General features: G+C 39.3%; 1 pseudogene; it reads left to right on the forward strand.

Moving 5' to 3' along the window:
- The first annotated feature begins 4343 nt into the window (after window positions 1–4343).
- Window positions 4344–8371, forward strand: LOC132544444 (uncharacterized; annotated as a pseudogene).
- The last annotated feature ends 245 nt before the right edge of the window (window positions 8372–8616 follow it).

Below are 8616 nucleotides of genomic sequence, written 5' to 3' on the forward strand. Positions count from 1 at the left end.
TAAAACGAAGGATTTCTGGGTAGACAGGTACCACCTGGGAAAGATGCAAATGAGACCCATTTTTCACAAGTAACACTGTATAGATAAAACCAAACCAGGCGGCATGTCATGTGTCATAGTTCACTCTGTGAAACTAAAAACTAACAACAATCGTGAAACAGTCTATCATCTTACAAGCATCACTTTTGTTGGCCTGGAAATATGAGGTAACCTGAGTACACAGGAGAAATCAAGTGATCGCAATACTATTATACGTCTGATTACGGAATTGAACCCCGGTCGGGTCAGTAAAAGACGAGTGTTTTACTATTGCGCCATCCAACCACTTACTGTGACTATTCTATTGAAAAAGAATTACGACTGAAAAATACAATTAATTCTTTGTCAGATATAACATTTCACGACACGTGTATTCTTTTTCACGTGTTCACCTTTAAAAGGGTTTGGCGTGTAACGACCTGATTCAACCTAAATGTAACCAACAACACAACTGGCAGTCGATATAGACCCGCGCGTAATCCTCTCTCTATATAGCGAGCCCGATACCGATGTTCATCTAAACGTTTATTTAATACACGTAACAATGGGCGATCAAATTGCTTGTTAAGTGTCAAACAAACACTGGTAAGATTTCTATTGACTTTCCCATGCAATCACTTTTATACTTATGATGTGTATTGATACATCATACAACCACAAAAACGCGCCATTAAGGACCGATCCGATATCAGAGAAAAACAAAACATTACATCATCCATTTTGACATTGAAAGTTGCTAGTTTATCTAACTAACTGTAAGCGCTTTGGGTCCAAAGCTCACTTTTTCAATCGACATTATCTATGTGTTTCACTCCACAATAGTCTCCGTATTTCACTCGACATTGTCTCTGTGTTTCACCCGAAATTGTCTGTGTTTCACCGAACATTACCTCTGTGTTTCACCCAACATTGTCTCTGTGTTTCACCCGACATTGTCTCTGTGTTTCACCCGACATTGTCTCTGTGTTTCACCCGACATTGTCTCCGTGTTTCACCCGACATTGTCTCTGTGATTCACCCGACATTGTCTCTGTGTTTCACCCGAAATTGTCTGTGTTTCACCGAACATTACCTCTGTGTTTCACCCAACATTGTCTCTGTGATTCACCCGACATTGTCTCTGTGTTTCACCCGACATTGTCTCCGTGTTTCACCCGACATTGTCTCTGTGTTTCACCCGACATTATCTCTGTGTTTCACTCAACATTGTCTCTGTGATTCACCCGACATTGTCTCTGTGTTTCACCCGACATTGTCTCTGTGTTTCACCCAACATTGTCTCTGTGATTCACCCGACATTGTCTCTGTGTTTCACCCGACATTGTCTCCGTGTTTCACCCGACATTGTCTCCGTGTTTCACCCGACATTGTCTCTGTGATTCACCCGACATTGTCTCTGTGTTTCACCCGACATTGTCTCTGTGTTTCACCCGAAATTGTCTGTGTTTCACCGAACATTACCTCTGTGTTTCACCCAACATTGTCTCTGTGATTCACCCGACATTGTCTCTGTGTTTCACCCGACATTATCTCTGTGTTTCACTCAACATTGTCTCTGTGATTCACCCGACATTGTCTCTGTGTTTCACCCGACATTGTCTCTGTGTTTCACCCAACATTGTCTCTGTGATTCACCCGACATTGTCTCTGTGTTTCACCCGACATTATCTCTGTGTTTCACTCAACATTGTCTCTGTGATTCACCCGACATTGTCTCTGTGTTTCACCCGACATTGTCTCTGTGTTTCACCCAACATTGTCTCTGTGATTCACCCGACATTGTCTCTGTGTTTCACCCGACATTGTCTCTGTGTTTCACCCGACATTGTCTCCGTGTTTCACCCGACATTGTCTCTGTGTTTCACCCAACATTGTCTCTGTGATTCACCCGACATTGTCTCTGTGTTTCACCCGACATTGTCTCCGTGTTTCACCCGACATTGTCTCCGTGTTTCACCCGACATTGTCTCCGTGTTTCACCCGACATTGTCTCTGTGTTTCACCCGACATTGTCTCTGTGTTTCACCCGACATTGTCTCCGTGTCTCTGTGTTTCACCCGACATTGTCTCTGTGTTTCACCCGACATTGTCTCCGTGTTTCACCCGACATTGTCTCTGTGTTTCACCCGACATTGTCTCTGTGTTTCACCCGACATTGTCTCTGTGTTTCACCCGACATTGTCTCCGTGTTTCACCCGACATTGTCTTTGTGTTTCACCCGACATTGTCTCTGTGTTTCACCCGACATTGTCTCTGTGTTTCACCCGACATTGTCTCTGTGTTTCACCCGACATTGTCTCCGTGTTTCACCCGACATTGTCTCCGTGTTTCACCCGACATTGTCTCCGTGTTTCACCCGACATTGTCTCTGTGTTTCACCCGACATTGTCTCCGTGTTTCACCCGACATTGTCTCCGTGTTTCACCCGACATTGTCTCTGTGTTTCACCCGACATTGTCTCCGTGTTTCACCCGACATTGTCTCTGTGTTTCACCCGACATTGTCTCTGTGTTTCACCCGACATTGTCTCTGTGTTTCACCCGACATTGTCTCCGTGTTTCACCCGACATTGTCTCCGTGTTTCACCCGACATTGTCTCTGTGTTTCACCCGACATTGTCTGTGTTTCACCCGACATTGTCTCCGTGTTTCACATTGTCTCCGTGTTTCACCCGACATTGTCTCCGTGTTTCACCCGACATTGTCTCCGTGTTTCACCCGACATTGTCTCCGTGTTTCACCCGACATTGTCTCCGTGTTTCACCCGACATTGTCTCCGTGTTTCACCCGACATTGTCTCTGTGTTTCACCCGTCTTTTAGCGACGAACGTCTTGAAGTCTTCTAAATGGTGAGCAGATTTCTGTTTTTAGATTTATATATATTTTTTTTCAAATCACGATAAAACATTTTAAAATAATAATTGTACGGAATAACCACCCATACAATAGGATTGAGATATTCGAATTTATATAACTACCAACAGATCTACCACATTCTACTGTCAAGGTCTTTATCAGCAACATGCTCTTCTAAAGTGTTCTCTTAAGGCTGTCACGTTCGCTACAGAAATGACATTCAATAACATCTAACTGTAAGTATTGTTGGTCTATAAACAGAGATGGTACATCGTAAACATAGCTGTACCGCCTGATATATCACACTGTCTGTAAAAACATATTCATCGAAATTTTAATTGTAATATGGACGTCTTCGAGAAGTAAATAAACTTTCATATTTACTTGCATTTCCTTTCCATAAATGCATGTAACACTGCACTTTGGTGCTTTATTTCAAATCTCTGGCAGTTATAACGATCATAAATGACATAAAACAGTTTATTTTATGGCTATTTCTTTACGCTACTCTTATTTTATATTTACACTCGTTGATGTCACGTGCTGGTATGTGGTAATAAACATATCGTAGACGTACATATATACAAACATATATCGGTTGAAGGGCTGACTTTACTTAATTTTGCTTAAATGCGAGTTATGGTATGTCCGATTGTTGGTTAACAACTTATGCTGTAAGCTTTAGTATCTTAATGTCTGTTACAAATAACATGAAAGCTTACATTATTATTACATGATTATTAGTTTTTGAATGAAACAAGTCCGATGGAATCACTGCGTTAACGCGATAATGTTAGGTACGGATGAAAATAAAACACCTCATTTAAAGTTTAATATTTATCTCAGGTCGTTTATCATTGAATCGATAGGTTGATTTAGTAAAGTTTAAATAACGCCCTCACGACATTTTATGTCTTATCAAGCTAATGTCACCGTATAATGAAACACTCAAGTGCAAATAAGAACATACTTAAAACAATCACAACATCTCGCTTATTTCTAGAAAGAATCCGTATTTGTTCGTAAGTCGCAACAGTCCGCATACTCTAGCGTCAGTTTCCTAGACAATCACGGAAATGGTATTCCGAATGTTTGTTTGAGAGACCCGAATGAACGGGAATAGTCCATTAAGGGAGCGGTCAGATGTTGTTCTCATCCGGTACTTTGTCAGGTATACTAAAAATATCAACTATTAAATCCCTCCATTTAGAATTGTATATTTAAGAACGTTGGTAAATACCGAGACCTTTGTTGTTATCTGTCAATTCAAATGTAAAATCAATGAAATCCTTAAATATTATATTTCGGAACACCTTTGTTACCATACTTTAAGAACTACAACTTTTATACTAGCGTCTTATAAGCAGAGCCTCCGGCAACGACAGAAACATATAGACAAGATCACTTTTGTGTCCTACAAATTGGATAGAAAGAAAGAAAAGTTGGGACATGTTCATTTTGCATTTACTGTCGCTGTTGGCGTTCAACAAGGGTGAGTCCTTTTTCTATTGAATTCCTGTTTTTGCAACAAAATCATTCTAACACAGGCTTTCAAAGTGCCACGACATCAAGTAGAACATTTTATTCGTAATGAGGAGTTAGCTAGCTTATTTGTTTTCTTATTGGATAAAAAATCAAGATTCTATATCACCTCAATAAGGAAGGAACGCACTACTTGGCAGTGAACGATTCAGAAATGCTCTGCTTGTTTTGAAATTTGACAGCGAGAGGTTGCAAGCGAGTGCCAAACCTAAATCATTTACGATATTTTAAACTTCGAGTTTTGCTATGACCTTGAATGAGGGAAACGGATACATACCGGTATTTACGTGTGTGTCTTTCATACATTATTCGAGATTGTAGTTGTTACTTAGACACTGCTATTGGCTTGCTGTCACTTGTATGCTGCGTTTTAATTCGTACATATAGTTGCACTGTTCAGACATTCTTCTGAAATCATAAGACATGAAAATTAGAATAATGAATTAAGTGTAACCCCATATACCCCCTCCCCCAACCCCATCTAAATTTGGACATTTGTATTGATCGCTTTGGATTTCATTCACCCTCCTTTTAGGCTCACACTTTAGGCCCATTGCATCACTGTCGAATCCTAGAAGGACGAAACAACTATATGATGTATTAATTATATCTAATTCTAAATTTGCATTGGAATATGCTATTGGCTTGTGTGTCTTTTGGACAGTAAACAATATTGCTTTTAAATATCTACTTTATTCGCACTGTATATACATGACTGAATGGATTTTTTTTACTTCTACAAGCTATCTTTAATGAAATTTGAATCAAAAAAACTTTTGATAAGTACGACAAATCATAATGTTTGTCCACAGGTTCTGGCACTGCTTTACAATGTTAATTGCTTTATCCTCGACAGATATACAGGAGGCATATGGAAAGGTTGTTGGGGGTGTTTCCAAGGAGTCAATGATTGTACCAGACGCGTTTTGGACATTTTCTGAATCAAAGCACCAATTAAACGGAAGTACAGGAGAGACTGGCTACATTCGGAATACAGACTTTGATACAAATTACCCACATTACAATGGACCAAACGGTGATAGGGCACTGCAGTTTTTAGGAACTCCTTCGAGCTACATTCAGTTTCCGAACGATCAAGGCGTTCTGAACGGTACTGAATGGGGGGCGTGGTTCTTCTATATAAACATCGATACAGATGTGGGTGAGGCAACCATATTAGAGTACGAAGGGGCGTGTCCTGGAGGTCGAGGGTTCAATATCCGATGTATCAATGGCTACCTGCACGTGTCTTTCTACTCCACTCATGGTGTATACGAAACCGGAAATAGTAATGTCAAACTTACGCCAGGGATTTGGACCTATATCGGGGTCACGTGGCACTACCTCCAGCCTGTGTATATGTAAGTATGGATTTTAGTGAGCGCCTATCGGGAACCTTCAACACTCTCATAACAGTGCCTATCTCATCTGCCTAATACTTTTGATTAAGCATCGAATCTTGCTTTTGTCGATTTAGTGGATTAATGTATGTCTTCTGACAATTTTTTATGTAATGCGATTTTAAGTAAGACTGGTGTCATTCAATATTTGGAACAAATCCAAGTCAGCAGTCACTAGAACTTGTGTTTGTCTAATGGATCGTGTTAAAAAGTTTAGTCCGACATTGCAAATACGATTATGTGACGTAGTTTTGTCAAAATGTTTTAGAAATTATGAAAATTTTCCGATAACTACGCGGAAGAATAGCGCCTATTCTAAGTTTCTACGATCTTCTCCCACTTCGCTTTGAACTGGGTAGCAGTCATTTTTTAAATTGTAAATGGGCAGTGTGATTTGTAGCCTTTTTTAGAAGTCTTTGTATCCATGGCATCAGCTACTCTGTCAAGAAGCCGTACTGTATAAAATCGCTCAGCGGACGGTCTTTATCCTGTTGGAGATTTTCAGGCAGTAGAAAGTTAAATAATTTTTGTTAGCAGACAACAACACTTGCAAGGTCACAAGCAGCTATCAAGCATGAGAAAAAAACTGTTCTGTTGAAAATTACTATAATGTCATACATTGATTTATTTAATAATTATTATATACTTTTTGTAAATCATTTATCTTTATCAATTTATATTCTGCAAATCTAAAGTTTAGCAGCAAATGTTTGTAAAGGTTCTCTCCCCTTACAGAATCTGTAAATGATATATTCTTACGTCCAGATCAATATTAGTCTGGTCTGGTCTGAAAATACAATCAGGCTAAATTTGGTAGTTTCGTTGAGTACAACTTGAGTAGACTGAACTATTATCCAATTTACCAAGTATCTTCGCTAAACCCCTTAACATATGTTTTTACATTTTCTCTTTTCCAAAGCGATACCATTGGAGAAGAATTACATTCATGTTTATGCCATTTTTGTGACCTCTTGCAGGTAAATTACAACGGGGAATCGTTGCACTTTCCAATAACCCACAATCTCATTTCTGCTGATCGGATCGAGGCTCATGGAAATGTCAAAATTGGCGGATCCTTCACCAGCGACACTCCTTTCCAGGGTAGGATCGCATGTCTTTGGTACCAGAAGGGATATTTTTTTAAGAAAAGCAAGACTCCTTTGCCATTCTGTGACTCGAATGTACGATCAAACGTCATGCCTCTAGGTGAGCGAAGCTTGTACATTTCGACTTTACTGAATTTCAATTAATATTGAAAATGGGTTATTCATAGCTTTATTTGTTTTTCGTCCCTTGAACAGCCAGTGTCATTTTGGGGCATTGCTCTTAAAAGTATCAGGTTCTACCTCACTGAACAACATACGTGAGGCCCGTGTCATTCCATCGAGGGCAATATGGTTGAAGTACCTATTCCATGGACACAGCATTGACAACACAGACCGATTCATTTTTCAGCCGCCCGAGAAACACAACCCCCATGAATAATCTCGCTGTTGCTACATGCGATATTCAATGACTTGCAGCCAATATTGAGGTTACATATATGACTGACCTTAAAACAGAAGACGCTTACTCTTTTAGAACACCTGGTCTTATTTTCACTGTTTTTTTCCGTGACCTCAGTAATACTTTTTTGGTTGTATTTGTCCTCATGCCATCGTTTTTGAGTTTGTCAGAGTTTGCATAGTTTATATGTCAGTATTTTCTATTTGTTTATAATTATTGTTGAATGACTGCTCTGTTTTCCCGAAGTATCAGTGTGTCACAATTTTTCCACTTTATCCTGATCAAGAATAAAGATTAATAATCTGTATATCCTGGTACACACGATCAGAACATTTAAGGCCATATCATCATACAACTCTGAACATTTGTGTTTGTGTTAGGTTCGTTACTAGCTGCATAAACATGCAAAATTCGTTTCGGTAATGTGCTTCATTCGTCTATTTACCAATGTTACGCATTAGAATAGTTCTGTATATGTAATTTTGATTCATATGGCTTCTTTCACCTCTACCGAGCGGATCGATGACAATGATACAATGTGATATATTATGTGAATGACGTTGTCCATTTCAGCGGTAACAGATATTGCAGTACTTAGCGCTTCTGACTGTTTCCCTGTTCTTGCCAATGGTATGTATTTACCCATGACTTTGGCGAAGTCGTCGTTTTCTTGTTGAATGTCATTATTTTTCTTAGAAACAGAAGTTGTAACTAAAACAATTGCTGCTTTTTAGAAAATAAGCGACGGGGACGGGTCTATAGAATAGTGATATAAAAACTGAATAAAAATAATATTTCTATCGATTAAGAAAAATAAAGGGCCTTCAGCCCGTCAAATATTCCATAAAGTTTCCATGGTAACTTGGAAAATCTATATTGTAAATGTATCGAACTCTCATGAGCAAATCAATTGAAATAGGAATGTCTAATGTATCCTTGTGTTACCGACTTGTCATACATGTTTTTACTCTTTCCTCAGCATCACCACTTAGAGTCGAACAGAGATGTGAAGAACACATAATGGCGTAGGTGTCGGGTTCGATTCCTTGCATAAAACAAAAGTTGTGTCCCATAAAAAAGTTTTGCTAAGACTCTACAGAGCCCTTATTAGATCAAAGCTGGACTACGGTTCCATCGTGTATGGATCTGCGAGACCTTCTTATTTAAAATTATTAGACACTGTTCATCACCAAGGTCGCAGGCTCGCTCTCGGAGCTTTTAAGACCACACCTACAGCAAGCCTCTATGTAGAGGCTAAAGAACCATCACTATAT

Source organism: Ylistrum balloti, unplaced genomic scaffold (genome assembly GCF_031769215.1).
Source record: "Ylistrum balloti isolate Yb309-2 unplaced genomic scaffold, AGI_CSIRO_Ybal_v1 Utg369798, whole genome shotgun sequence".
Classification (NCBI taxonomy): Eukaryota; Metazoa; Mollusca; class Bivalvia; order Pectinida; family Pectinidae; genus Ylistrum; species Ylistrum balloti.